This window comes from Coenobita brevimanus, chromosome 74 (genome assembly GCF_032717465.1).
Source record: "Coenobita brevimanus isolate Jiangsu-jjx chromosome 74, ASM3271746v2, whole genome shotgun sequence".
Lineage (NCBI taxonomy): Eukaryota > Metazoa > Arthropoda > Malacostraca > Decapoda > Coenobitidae > Coenobita > Coenobita brevimanus.
In genome coordinates this window covers 11,607,650-11,622,649 of record NC_137027.1, presented here as the reverse complement: position 1 = coordinate 11,622,649, position 15,000 = coordinate 11,607,650, and the positions used below count along the sequence as shown (strand labels likewise).

The 15,000-nt window shown below is 43.7% G+C and overlaps 1 long non-coding RNA gene across 1 annotated transcript in view; it reads left to right on the top strand.

Annotated features, from left to right (window-relative positions):
• The first annotated feature begins 8,086 nt into the window (after positions 1-8,086).
• The window catches only part of LOC145407895 (uncharacterized), an 8,862-nt gene continuing 1,948 nt past the window's right edge, over positions 8,087-15,000 (top strand). Inside the window, exons 1-2 of the long non-coding RNA XR_013898812.1 lie at positions 8,087-8,162; positions 8,402-8,704. This is a non-coding gene — a long non-coding RNA (uncharacterized LOC145407895). The remainder of the gene's footprint in view (positions 8,163-8,401; positions 8,705-15,000) is intronic.

The window sequence follows — 15,000 nt, the reverse complement described above, 5'->3', positions numbered from 1 at the left end:
TGAAGGAACCAGGCGTTGTGTTTTGAATGCTGTGACGTTCCATGTGATACCCATTTTGTACAAGTATTGATTTCACTTTTGTCAGGCGGGTCTAATTTTTCTGCAACGATTCTTATAGACTTTGTGCAATTATTTTTTGTGTATAAACATGACAGAGAAGGATTTGTAGGGCATATATGGGAAGGATCAAGGGTGATTGTGAGATGAAGGGGTGAGAGTAGATTTCCGTACTGAGAATACACACACACACACACACACACACACACACAAAAGGTGCATAAGATAGCGGGGAATCGGAGTGAAGGTGAATCTCTAGACCTGGGGTTCCCTTATGGGGGTTGGGGGGGAGGGGAAATTCCATTCATCACTGTTAACTGGTACTATACCCCTTTTAGTCTGACTTGGCCTAAAATTACTATCTCTCCATCTTGACTGTTGGCAAGAGATTAGCACTGGAATAAAGTGCTAGTCACGAAGAAGTGCTGAGGAAAGGAGGTACAGCCGTAGTATTGTCTTCTGCCACTGGGCTACGTGAAACATGCTGCAAAAGGACGAAAATCTAGGCCAACTTAAGGTGAAAGAACCATAGTTATACTCTGGTTCACACACACACACACACACACACACACACACACACACACACACACACACACACTGGTGCAGTGGTAACGTTCCCGCTTGCCAACTGGTGGACGGGAGTTCGCGCCTCTCTCAGGTTGCGAAAAGTTTCACTGACGAAGTGGGTGGTTACTGTCCCCCTTGAGCAAGGGGACGGGTGTGTGCGTGTGTGAAGGTCACAGCCTTGCCCTTAGATCGGACTACATGAGCTCTCAGCTCCCTTCCGGGAGGGTAAAAGCTGACGATCACGACCATCAAGTGATCCTGACCGACCCGGTGAATTACACACACACACACACACACACACACACACATCCCACCGGTACCAGTATAATTTCACACGTCATTTGTCTTCATTTCACTCTTCACTAAATTCCTTCAGTACTATGGCATCTTTTTTTTTTGTTTCGTTTTCGTTTTGTTTACAGACGTTTTTACGCATCTTACGGCACACTTTTCGAACTGAAGGGATTAGATATAGCCTTCCTTACCCCCTAAGAGTATCAAGAATTGAGAGACAGACAGACAGACAGACAGACAGACAGACTGACAGAGAGAGTAGGAGGGACGGGGAGACAGAATCCTATAGATCTGGCGCTCTGCCCAAGGAAAAAAAAAAAGAAAAAAAAAAAAATCCCTCAATCCAAGTATTAAGCAACGTTGGGTCTGGTTAATACTTGGATGGGTGACCGCCTGGGAACACCAGATGCTGTTGGCATCCCTACGTGTCAAGTGGGGTTGGTGGAGGATTAGTGCCCCTCCCTGTAAAACAATTAACTCTAAGCCCTTGGCAACCCCATTTGGGATACATGGCGTCTGGCAATGAATGAATGAAAAAAGTTAAAGCTGAGAGTCCGAGGCTGTACACAAGCCTAGGGAGGATTGAATATTACGTAGCAAATCCCCTTTAGCGATTTATTCTTTGTTACACCTTTTTTCTTCAAGTTTTTTATTGGTACAAATTGTGCCGAAACTGGAAAGGTAAAAAAAAAAATGTGTAAGAGGATATTTGGGTGTAGCAAAATTAATCGCTAAGGAAAAGGTGTTAGGAAGCGTATTTTGGCGGGAAAGGTGTAAGTATCGTGATGCACGGTTCTTAGCGATTTTTTTGTCTATTATACCTTCATTTCCCCTATAGTCGGGTTGTTTTCGCCTGGCATAGATCTTCAACCACTTTCAGTTCAGATGATGGCTGGGTGTAGTCAGGGTGCAGGATAAATTTTGACTAGTAACCAAGGAGACTCGTTCCTACCCCATACTTAAGGTTCATCGAGAGAGAGAGAGAGAGAGAGAGAGAGAGAGGTCATGATGTTCCAATATGATTAATGTACTGTCAACTGAATATTTTTATGATATCAGTACTAACTAATAAGCCTTAACTAGGCCCAGATCTCTCTCTCTCTCTCTCTCTCTCTCTCTCTCTCTCTCTCTCTCTCTCTCATTTCACGTATCTCAATGGCAGAAAAAGACAGTGCTGCGACTCTTCATCCTTTCCACAGCACTTATTCGTGACTAGCACCATATTTTTGGGTTAATCTCTTGTTACAGCTCAGCATTCATTAATAATAGTAATGGTAATAATGATAATAATGATAATAAAATGATAATAATAATAATAATAATGATAATAATAATAATAATAATGATAATAATAATGAAGCAGGAATGAGTCTCCTTGGTTATTAGTCAAATCGGCCTTCCAATCTGACTATTTGGACATCGGAGTCATTTGGCCTGATGCTGCGTCGTAACAGGGGAATAATGATGGGACATGATGCTAGTCACGAAGGAGTGCTGTGGAAAGGATGTATGTTGTAGCGTTGTAAATCTGTTTGAGAGAAAAGGAAGAGAATGAGAGGAAAAAGGAGAGGGAAAGAGAGGAATAGAGTTAAAGAGAAGGAAAGAAAATAGGGAAAAAATGAGGACGAGCAAGAGAGGAACAGAATTAGAGAGGATGAGAGGAAAATGAGAGGAAAAGAGAGATGGGGAAAAAACAGAGGAACATTATAATAGAAAAAGAAGAGTGGAAGCGAAAGAGAGAGGGACAGAATTTGAGAGAAAAGGGAAAATAAGAGAGGGAAAAAGGGGGGAAGAAAAAGAGGAACAGAATCAGAGAGGAAAAGGAGGAGGGGGAAAATCAGCGGAAAAGAAAGGAAAAAATATTAAAGCGTAATCAGTAAAGCAAAACCACTTTAGTTAATTTTTCCCTGATACGGATAAGAGGGCGGGAAGGCTATGGATACCGATAAGCTGGAGAGATAGGAGAGATAACGCGGCGGGAGAATGGGAGGTAGCGAGTGTGTGAGGCGTGTGCAGGTCAGTCATCTTCCTGCTTCTTTTTGCACACAAGTTGTTTGGTTGGGCCAGGAGTGAGAATTTGAGGACGTGAGCTATTTTTAAGTGATAATAGTATGAAAAACATGACAAAAGAGTATGAGGAGGAAGCGTGCTCTCTGTCGTCTCGGAAGGGAGGGTGAAATGTGAAAGGCGAAGCACAACCCTAGCAGAGGACTGTCGCTACGTTATGCTGGATGCTGTACCATCTCGTAACCCGTACAACTGTGGTGCTAAGTTCCATCTAACGTAAAACCATGTTATTCAGTGAGTTTTAGAAGCCTCAGGGTGTTAATACAGGTGCCATTAACCCTCCCACGGTTGATACAGCTCTACTATTCTCTTCCAACCAACGCCAGACGATTTTATTCAGCTGAGAGAGAGTCTTAGTAGCCTTGGTATTAAAATAGTGACTGTATACGTGAATGGAAAATAGATATGTATGGAGGTGATAATAAATAGGCGAATCACGACCGACAGACATGTACTACGTTTGATCTGCTTTAAATATTCGTTGACGTGTGGCTAGTGATCGAAGACATTAAAATACTGTATATATGGATGAAGAATTGGCATAATGTGTATGGAGACAGACTGGAATCAATATACAGTAGACATCGTGTGATTAGTCCTTTCTCTGCGCTTCATATATTTACCAGCGAATAAGTGATTGACAGTGGCTAGTAAAATAGTTAAAATATAGCATGACTGGATGAATAATTGTTGTAATATAAAAGGGGGATCACCGGATTAGATGAGATATGGAGACAGGCATGCAGTAAGTCCTGTCTGCTTTTTATATTCATTGGCGAGTAGATAGTAACCGTAGAAATGAAAATAGTGCTTCTGTGAATGGAAAATTGGTGTAATATGGAAAGATATGGGCTGAGTTATAAGAGACATGGACAGATAAGAGTGAGATAAAGCCTGTTTGTTTTTTATCTTCATTGGCGAGTAGCTTATGACCGCTTATCTACAAAAAGTGTCATTTTGATAGAAAACTGAAATGGTATGAGATAAAGTGTGACTGTTCTCTCTTTTACTTTAATTTGGCCTAAAATTACTATCTCTCATTCTGAAATGCTCTGCTATAACGATACATTAGCACCAGAATAGGATGCTAGTGACAAAGAAGTGCAATGAAAAAGGATGTGGAGCCATCGCACTATTCATTTCCGCCAATGATGTACGAGAAATGAGCTGCACAAGGACGAAAATCTGGGCCAAGTTAAGGCGAAAAGAGCATAGGTGATCGATCAAAACTCCTAAAATGCTGTGTAAGTGGATTAGAGGGAGAGAGAGAGAGAGAGAGAGAGAGAGAGAGAGAGAGAGGAAAATGTGCTTGGAGATGACCTGAATTAAATGAAGGGGACTGACAGGCGTGTGGTCTGTCTTGTCTGCTTTATAAATGATGCCCATTCGAGAGTGATGGACGTGAGAAAAATTATATTCGTTGATGAAGAGCTTACGTAACGTGTGTGGATAAAAAAAATGTCGTGAGGAATGGCATGAGGATAAACCAGATGAAAAAGAAGCATTTGTAAGGTCCTGTTTGCTTTATGTATTCGTGGGTGAGTGGATGATGAGTATAGAAGTTAATACGATTCAGTGGCATTACAAAGAGAATCGTCTATCAGTGTATGGAACCCTAAGTAGAAGGAGGAGGTAGCAGGGAGAATATTGTATCCACGAAAATATCAGCGTGTCATTTGCTTAAACTAAATGGTAAGTAAAGGGCGCCCGTAAGCCTCAAATATCCAGGAGAATATTAAAGTGTTGTACGGTGTGTAGAAACGGAATAGCAAAGAAAATATGCATGGGAACCTCAAATACCGAAGAGAATATCATAGTGTCATATGCAGAAATAGGATGGCGTGGAAAGTGCATGGGACCTCAATGTGCAGAACTTTAAGAATGTTACAGGAGGATATACTATAAATGGTAAAAGAAACTGCTTGGGAATCTGAAATATCAAGAGAATAGCAATATCGTATATCCGGGAACCGAATGATAAAGTGCATCTGAACCTTAAAAATCCTGATTATCGAAGCTTCCTGTACTGAATTGCCAAAAACATCCGAACTTTCCAGATAAACAAATTCCTGGTAATCTCCTATGGCTGAGTGTACGTCAAGGCGATCATATAAAACGGACATATTAAGGAAGAACGTGCTAGGGACTCCTCTGCGGCCAGGCCAACACTAGGACTCGACGAGGATGTGGAAGCCCGCCAACAGCAGCAGCAGTAGCGGCGGCGCGAGGGAGTTTGTGCGTTGAGGGGAGCGAGGAAAGGGAGGGGACAAAAGGGGCGGTCAGTGGTTGGCGGAGTCCTGAGTGTGGTGGAGGTGCGTATGTGTGTGTGCGTGTTTGAGGGAAAGAGAGACTGTGTGTGTGTGTGTGTGTGTGTGTGTGTGTGTGTTTGTCTCTCTCTCTCTCCCCTCCCCTCTCTTTCTCTCACGTCAATACCGCGGCAACACACTACCTGCATCCCGTCCCCTGCATCACCTAGCGTCATTACCTCTTGTTAACGTCACACTGCTCTCGTCAAGTCACTGTTGTCCACCATACTATTGTTTCCGCACATCACAATACCCCACTCACTATAGCTACACGATTTTAACCACTCTTATATCACTACCCACGTCATCATTGGTGCTAAGGAGGCCTTCGCGTGGTATCATCCATACAACTTGGCCTGATTATGCAAAGCCCCTCCTCTCTTTCCAGAAAAGTGAATGGTGGACTGCAATATAAAGAGGACTTCAGCCTGCAGTCCACCGAGTTCACGTTCAGATGAGCCCGGGTCTACAACAGCAATATCAGCATCACACCACCCAAAAAATCACTGCACACCAGGATATTATTCCTTGTAAACTTACACCACATAGCATTCACGGCACACCATTCCACACTACATCACACCACATCTCATTTCCTCAGCATCACATCACACACACACACACACACACACACACACACACACACACACACACACACACACACACATTACTAGTACATAATTCTACCTGCAGCCTAGCAATCTTATCTCGTCAAATGGTTTAATCAACACCACCCACATCGCTGCCGTTCAGTAACATCACATCACACCACATCACTCTTTTCATCAGCACCACATACCACACTCTTAAAATTACTGCACACTACCAAAGTATTGTTAATTGACCTACACACCACACTACACAACACCATTCTCACTACACCACACCACACCACATCACACCAAACCAGACCACACCACACATCACGTTAATCTCACCACACAACACTCACAGACCATTTCACAGCACACCACACCATCCCATCCAACCAGCAGTGTGTTCTACAGTGATATCCTGCAGTGAACAGTGACTGAACAAACTAAGCATCGCGTTTCCAGACAAAACACGATCACTCTTATTACATATTTATCTCTGGTAATAAGGCACTGATTTTACGTATTTAAAGCGTGAAATAAGCACCGTTGACTGTAATATTCTACAGTGATATTGAAGCAGGTGAGTAACGCGTGTACATTGTGATTACGTATTTTTTTTAGCGTATTTTAGAGCAGTGACTTCGTATTAATAGCATGTAATAGGGCACTGATTTTACGCATTTGTACAGTGAAATAAGGAACCTCGATAATAACATACTCAAATGAACAGTAATAGAGAGAGGGCATAAACAGTGACTCTAGTGACGTATTTAGCGTACAAGGGTCACTCTGATTACGTATTAATAGTGAAAATTATACGTATTAATAGTGAATTATAGAGTGAAGCGTATCGATTGTAAAGTGTGAAGAGAAAGAGTGAAATAAGCGAGGATCGTGGACGTAAAGACATAAAGTTCACGCTGATTACTTATTTATAGCATGTTTTAAGTCACTTATTTTACGTATTTACAGAGTGACAGTGGACCAGGAAGAGAGGCGTGGACGTGAGACTGAATAAGCGAGCATGGGAGAGCATTGCAGTCTGATTTAAAAGAGAATAAGCCAACCTGATTACGTAAATACGGAGTGTAAAGGCCACTGATTTTACGTATTTAAAGCGTGAAATAAGGGAATTCGATTATGTTATTTTTCCAACGAGCAGAGAAGGAAACAAATGAGCATCGTGGGTGAAGATAAGGGATTAAGGTGACACTGATAACGTATTTATGGCATCTATAGTTCACTGGTTTTAGGAATTTATAGCCAAAACGGCGCCACGGGAGAGAGAGAGAGAGAGAGAGAGAGAGAGAGAGAGAGAGAGAGAGAGAGATAACACTTCATATCAGAACGAGACATTACAGTAGGTACAGCCACACTCTAACTACTCGGTGGATTTCCTAACACGTGTCTCTTAGCAGTTTTTCCTTCACATCATCCCTCAACATCCTCCTGTATGCGACTGATCCAAACTATGTCCATGTTAGATATAACTAAGATACAAAAATAATGCATTGTGTCGACGAAAAAAAAGCATTACTCAAATTTTGGAGGTAATATGCGTATAGATAGATAGATAGATAGATAGATAAATAAATAGACAGACAGACAAACAGATAGATAGATAGATAGATGGATAGACAGACAGAGAAATAAATGAATAAATTATTTTATATAGTTTTAATCTGGCAGTGAAATAAGGAAAAGAGACATGAAGAAGGCGACTATATAGTAATATTTTTTATATTGATTTTGAAATTATTGTGTTTATAGGTCATTTGTTTATTTATCTGTCTGTCTGTCTATCTATCTATCTAACCATTTATTTATTTATTTATTTATTTGTGTGGAAATTGACCTTAAAAAATGAGATGTGAAGGGAAAGAAACTAAACAAGACGAAATCAAAGTAAGAAGATAGTCGCTAACAGACGATAAACAAGAGGCGGCAACTACTTAGAATAATAAATAATAATAAACAGAACGTGCACTAATGAATAAGGCCAGGGAAAATACACGATAACTGTCCCTATCACCTTTTCCTATGCGATTTAGTTGGTTCAGTACACCTAACTGTCCTCTTCTGTGTTATAAATTCTTCAAACGTCGCCATACTCTGCATAAAAAACGTACAGAAGGATATAAACCAGCCATATCCAAAATTAAATCGCTAAGGAAGAGGTGCTTGGGAGCCGAAATGGACCCAAGAACCGATGGAGAATAGAAAATGAACAGAAGAACATTATGAAATTGAAAAATGTATAACTAACCCTGATTACGTATTTATGGTTTGTAAAAAAGAAAAGAAAAGAAGAAGACTGAGAGACTGACGAGGAGTGTATGTGTGTGAGGTGGAGGGGGAGAGAGGGAGGGGAAGGCCAAGGATGGGATGGAGTGGAGAGGTATATGAGAGGGGTGTGAATTGGGAGCAGGGCAGTGAAATGGCTGGGGACAGGGTGACGTGGAGCCAATTTGTTTGTGGCCACCCCGTATAAGGGATTAAGGCGTCTGGCAATAGACAGATAGATAGAAAAAAAAAGGAAACATTACCTATTATTAGTGTGAAATTTGGAAGAACAGAAGAACAGAAATTGAACAGGTGAACATCATGAACCAGAAAATTATATAGCTAACCATGACTCCTTTGTAATCTAAAAAAAGAAAAGAAAAGAGGAAAGAAGACATTACTTTTGCATATATTTAATGTTACGTTGGTTCTAAAGAGTGTGCAAGAACAGAAGATGAACAGGAGAACAATTCCGAAGCTGAACAATTAGCCAGAACAGACTATAAACTTGAACATTCTGATTACGGATGTTTGGTGAGTCAGGTGATTGATTTTACCTGTGTACTGTGTGTTTTTATATGTGTATCATGTATAATTTTTACGTATAGGTGTGTGTGTGTGTGTGTGTGTGTGTGTGTGTGTGTGAGAGAGAGAGAGAGAGAGAGAGAGAGAGCAGGCTGCAAGATGAGACTAAGGGACAAGCCGTGTTGCAAGCCGCCTCAGTATCGACCTCTATATCCTCACCTCACCTCACCTCACCTTACCTCACCTGCTTGCTCTCACGGTCAGCTTCCTCTCTTTAATTCTCTTTATCTCTTTTTCCTTTTCTCTCTTTCTTTCACTCAGGTTAACGTTAAACTTTTTCTATCTCTTTTGCTGCCTCCCCCCTCTTTCTATGACACACACACACACACACACACACACACACACACACACACACACACACACACACACACACACACACACACACACACACACACACACACACACACACACACACACACACACACACACACACACACACACACACACACACACACACACACACACTCTCTCTCTCTCTCTCTCTCTCTCTCTCAAGTTAGTAAGGTACCCGCATGAACATTATTCAGTTAACTTCCGCACTCTGCCTGCCTTCCTGCATGCCCCCTCTGTGTGTGTGTGTGTTAGCAAGGTGCAGGTGGCGGATATGTGTGTGATAAGGGTACTGTTACTCTCATTGAGGTATGTTACTCTCTTTCTCTCTCTCTCTCTCTCTCTCTCTCTCTCTCTGAAAATATCTTAAGTGTGAAGGGAATCAAAGTAATTTTTATGTATGGAAACTTAAACTAAACATCGTAAGGGAATGAACGTAAGTTTTCGAAAGCCAAATCTAACTATTTTTCGTATCAGGGGAACGTAATTAATTCTCGTGAGGAAATCAAGGTAACTTTCATGTAAGGGGGTGAATGCAACTGCATCTTGTGTCCAGGGAAGGAATTAGAAGGAATGACAGTTAGAATTAGAATCTATTTTCCATTTGAGGGTGGTAAACAAACAGACATTTAGTGTGGGGAGGATGGTAGTTTAATTTTCGTACTAGGGAAATCTAACATAGCCCATCTCTGCCTGGGAAAGAAAAGAAGGCCATAGGAATAAGAATTTGTATATTTTTGTCGTGTCGTGCCAACTAACGCCTTGAATACAATGGTCTTTTTTTTTTTTTTCTTTATCCTAGCTACTTTCAGACGATTATATTCAGCCCTGTAGAGCCCCCTGGTTTGGAAGGGTTAATGAAGGCTGTATCTACTAACCCCTCCATTGCCAAAAGCCTCTCCTAAGCTGAATGTAATCGTCTGGAGATAGCGAGAATGAAGGGTTGACTACGTGGTGAAGTGTGTGTGTGTGTGTGTGTGTGTGTGTGTGTGTGTGTGTGTGTGTGTGTGTGTGTGTGTGTGTGTGTGTGATACCAGACTCTGAGATATAGTGTGTCGACATTGAGGGGTTTCTGATTACTATCCAGCACCACGACTACACACACCACATCACCCTGCACCACACCACACCACACCACATCACCCTGCACCATACCACACCACACACTACACATACGCAACAGAATATTTACCACACCACTTCAACCTGTACACCACACTGTCCACCACACACCATACATCATGCTCACTTCAACCCATACCACTCACCACACTATAGATACCACACAATAAACACCACATTACACACCACACCACAACACACCACATCACGTCGTCATACACAGCATACCTTTCACCACACCTGGCATGCATACTGTACACTACACTATAATCTCACCATAACACACACACACACACACACACACACACACACACACACACACACACACACACACACACCACCGCACTAACCTAACCCTAACCAACCCACGCCTCATAGTACGAGATTCCAACAATTACGTTGATTACACTGAGGAGAGTCACGCGGTGGACAGGTGTGATTTGCAGAAACACTATTACACTCATGCAGTCGAGGTCATGGTCACTGATTGGACTGGAATTCATTGGGTGTCTCAGAAGTTGTTTATTGAGTTGCTGTTGTTGCTTAACCCCGGTCTATCTGGCCAAGCAAACCCGTCGACCACATGCAAATAACAGTTTTTGTGGGGCCTTTCGTCCTTCATGTACAGTACAGTACATACACCGTGTAGGGATCCGGCGTCCCCTTGTGGTAGACAGCGCCTCACCCGGGTCAGGTCAAGGTCCTTCCCACGATGAGTTGTGAGGAAATGTGAAGAGGTTTGGCTCCCGGGTGGATGCCGCATGTGCTCCACCCAGGGTGCACAGTGCACCGCGTGTAGCGTCCTCCTCAGCGCCAAGGGGTGTGGTGAATGGACTTAGTATTCACCGTAATTCCGAAGTTGTTTGGAGGTACGAAGGTGTGGTGGCAGAGGCGAGTTCATGATTAGCGATACACATGTGCTCGTGTTATCAACTGTAATGTGCACTGCTGGTGAGATGCAGAACCGTTTCATTTGCTGCCTGGTGCACTTATCACTGACCCAACTAGTAAGAAAAATTGTTCCACATCACACAAGCAGCGAACACTGGAGTAGACAAAACGGATATATGCGTCTTTGCCTACGAACGCGACTGTATCTGGTTCGTCTTGTGTTGTGTGTGTTTACCCTGTGTCTAAGATGTGGAACCCGTGCCGTGGTGGATAAATTAAGTGGATGCTGGTAGTGTGTCCCATCATGTTCGTGAATATATAATGTACTTCATACCCATCACATACTACCTGGCTCTGACACACACACACACACACACACACACACACACACACACACACACACACACACACACACACACACACACACACACACACACACACACACACACACACACACACACACCACAAGGCCTATTCGTTGCCTCCCCACTGTCACGCTAACAAACATTAATAATCCTTCATTAAATAGCAGACTTTCTCTCCCTTCTCCTACCTTCCCCACCCCACCACTCCCCCTCCACCGCCTTCCCTCCCCATCCCTATATTCCCTCACTCCTTCTTATCCCTTTCCTCCCCTTGGCTTACCTCCCTCCACTCCTTCATCACCCTTCCACTTTTCTACTTCCTCCACATCCTCACCCACACCCATTTTCCCACCTAACACCCCTCCATGTCCATTCCACCCCTGCACTTTAGTCTCCCTCGACCTCCCCACCTCCCTCCATTTCTCTCCTCACACCATCCCCACCCCAGCCCCTCAGCCCTCACCCCTACACACCCCCACCACCACCACCCCATTCCCCTACCCTTAGTTAATGTCTGCATATGACGCATTAATTATACAAACTGTAGCAGCATCAGAACTCTATAAATAACACATAAAAGAACATTAAGCGGCAAGAAGCAAACTAAATCGCCAAGGAACAGGTGTTAGGGAACTTCTTAAATGGAGGGAAATACGGCCTTTTGTGGGTAGTATTACGACTGAACGTGGAGTGAAGGAAGTATATACCTTTTTCACTCTAATTGGCCTAAAATTGCCACCTCTCCATCCTGATTGCTGAGTTTCAATAGGTTTGAGTTTCAACAGGAGATTAGCACTAGAATATGATGCCAATCACGAAGATGTGCTAAGGCAAGGATGTAGAGCTGTTGCATTGTCTTTATTCTGCCACGATGCCACGTGAAATAGGCTACAAAAGGACTAAAAACTAGACCAAGTTAAGGTGAATGAAGTATAGTTTGTCACTCTTTTGTTTTCTCATTGGGCCTTCAGTTCCTCGTAGGATGAGATGGTATCCTTCTGTGACTCATGTTACAGTAGGGGTATCTTACAAAAACTTCGTAGCTTCTTGTAGCGAAGTTTTGTAGATCAGTTATACTGTACATATATCAGACTCGTGGACGAGCGGTTGTTATACTTGAGTAGATTTTTAAGAAGGTAATCTTCGTTCCTTTTTGTCATGCAATGACAGGAGAGGTAAAGATTAGTATAGGACTATTTTTATTTGTCTTGGAAATATTAATAGTCTCTCACACACGAGTGAAGTATACCTGTAGAGTCCCGCTAGCTACCTCCCTGTCTCGCTGTATCTCTCTCTGCCACACTCTCGCCCCTGTTGCTAGCCTCCTTCTCCCTACTACCTGTCGGTTGTGTGGCTTGCCCCTTTTTGAGCTCTGATTCCTACATTCTCGTTTAGCGGGGGTCGTGTCACGTGGGCTATACTGTTGTTGAAATGTTCTAGAAGCCTGTGTGTGTGTGTATGTGCGTGTATGGTCAGGAGGCGCTGTGATGGTGAGAGGCATTCTGGAGAGGTGTTAACGTCATTTCCTTTTGGCCCCTAGGTTTAACATTGACTTAACCTCTAGACTATATAATTATCTATGTTGCTAGTTATTATGTATTAAGATATTTTAGAGTCGTGACAGGGGAGGCGGTGGTCAAATGGTTAGAATCGCTCTGGCAGCAGCAGCAGCAGCAGCAGCAATAGTAGTAGTAGTAGTTGTAGTAGTAACAGTGCTAGTAGCAGTTGTAGTAATAGTGCTAGTAGTAGTTGTAGTAGTAGTAGTTGTTGTTGTTGTTGTAACCTCATGTTCTTCTGACTGTGTACCCAATAGACTGCAGGCTGAAGTTTCCCCTCCTGCAGTCCACCATCTCTCTTTCAGGGGATTGGGAGAGAGTGGAGGGGGTTTTGCAGAACCAGGCAGCGGAACATGCCAGCTATGTCAGTGTCATCGCGCGAAGGCACTACTTTAATTGTAAATGAGTTAATGTAGGCTATAGCTAACCTCGTCAGTTCGACAATTCTCCCCTAACTTGAATAGAATTGCAAGGCAGAGGCAAGGTTGAAATACATAGGACTTTTTTTTAATCAAGGGGTTAAACGGGCATACATCATCTTAAATTTTACACCTATACCTTGAGCACTTTCTTGTAGGATGAGTACACAGTCGTTTCTTCTCTGGCCTCAGTATACTAATGATGATGATGATGATAATGAAAAGATAATACTGAAACTAGTGCTTCTGTTGACTGCCACAGAGAACGGGCAAAGTCTTCTTCTTCCCCCTCCCCTTTCTTCCACGACCCCCGCAGTTCCCGGCAAGAAAACATTGATCGTAGGATTCCTTGACTCAGACCCAGGCGCATTGACTTAGGCTGGATGAAAGTTGGTTCACCCTGCCTCACCCCTCACTGTCACCCCTCCCTCACCCCTACACATCGTCATCCCTCCCTCACTCCTTCCACCCACTACTCACCCCCGACCATCACCCCTCCCACACCCTCACACAACCACCCTCCCTTAGCCCCTCACCATCATCCCTCCCTCACTCCTTCCACCCTTCCCCCTCACCCCGGCCAACTCTCTCCTTACCTACATCGCCATTTGCCTCACTCCTATCACCCCTCCCTCACCCCCAACACCTATACTCCTGCCCCTGTCCCTTCAACCCCACCACCCTTCCTCTCACCCCCACCATCACCCACTTCCTTACACCTACCATCCACTCCCTCACCCCCACCACCCCTCCCTTACCCATATCACCCTTTCATTAACCCTTTCCACCCCTCGTTTCACCTCTAACACCTCTACATTCACCCCCATCACCCCTCCCTCACCCTCACTCTCTCTTCACTCCTACCAACATTTTCTTACACCCCTCTCTCACCCTTTCAAACTCTTTCTCACCCCTCCCACCCCTCTCCTCATCCCCACCACCCATCCCTCACCCCCAGTACCTCTACCCCTGCTCCCACAACCCTCCCTCACCCCGCCATCCACCCCCCCTGACCAAAAGGACGGGAGATCGATTCCACTCTGGGACAGGGAACACACTGGATCCGAGTTTCCTTTTACTCCAAGAATGACTCACTCTCTCTCTCTCTCTCTCTCTCTCTCTCTCTCTCTCTCCTTCTCTACGTCTTTTGTTTTTCCGTAAGACCCCCAGAAATGACAAAAACACCCCCTCTAATACCATCACACCGGTCCGGAATTTGGCAGGGTGTATTCAGTATGGACGGTGGGTGCTAGTGGCGAAGTAGTGACATGTGAAGGTACTTGGAGTGTGGGAGGAGTGTTTGGCCTCAGGGAAAGGATGTTATTCCCTAGGTTGGACGAACAGACCTACACAAGCCTACCTGTACACAAGCCCTGAAACCTACATAAGCCTATACAAACATACACAAGTCTACATAAACCTACACAAACCTACATAAACCTACACATGCCTACACACACAGTACACACATACCTGCACAAATTTCCAGTACTGACACCCCACCACCACTTCCACTCCAGGACATTATTCACCCCATCACCCCTCACCCCCCCATCAACCCT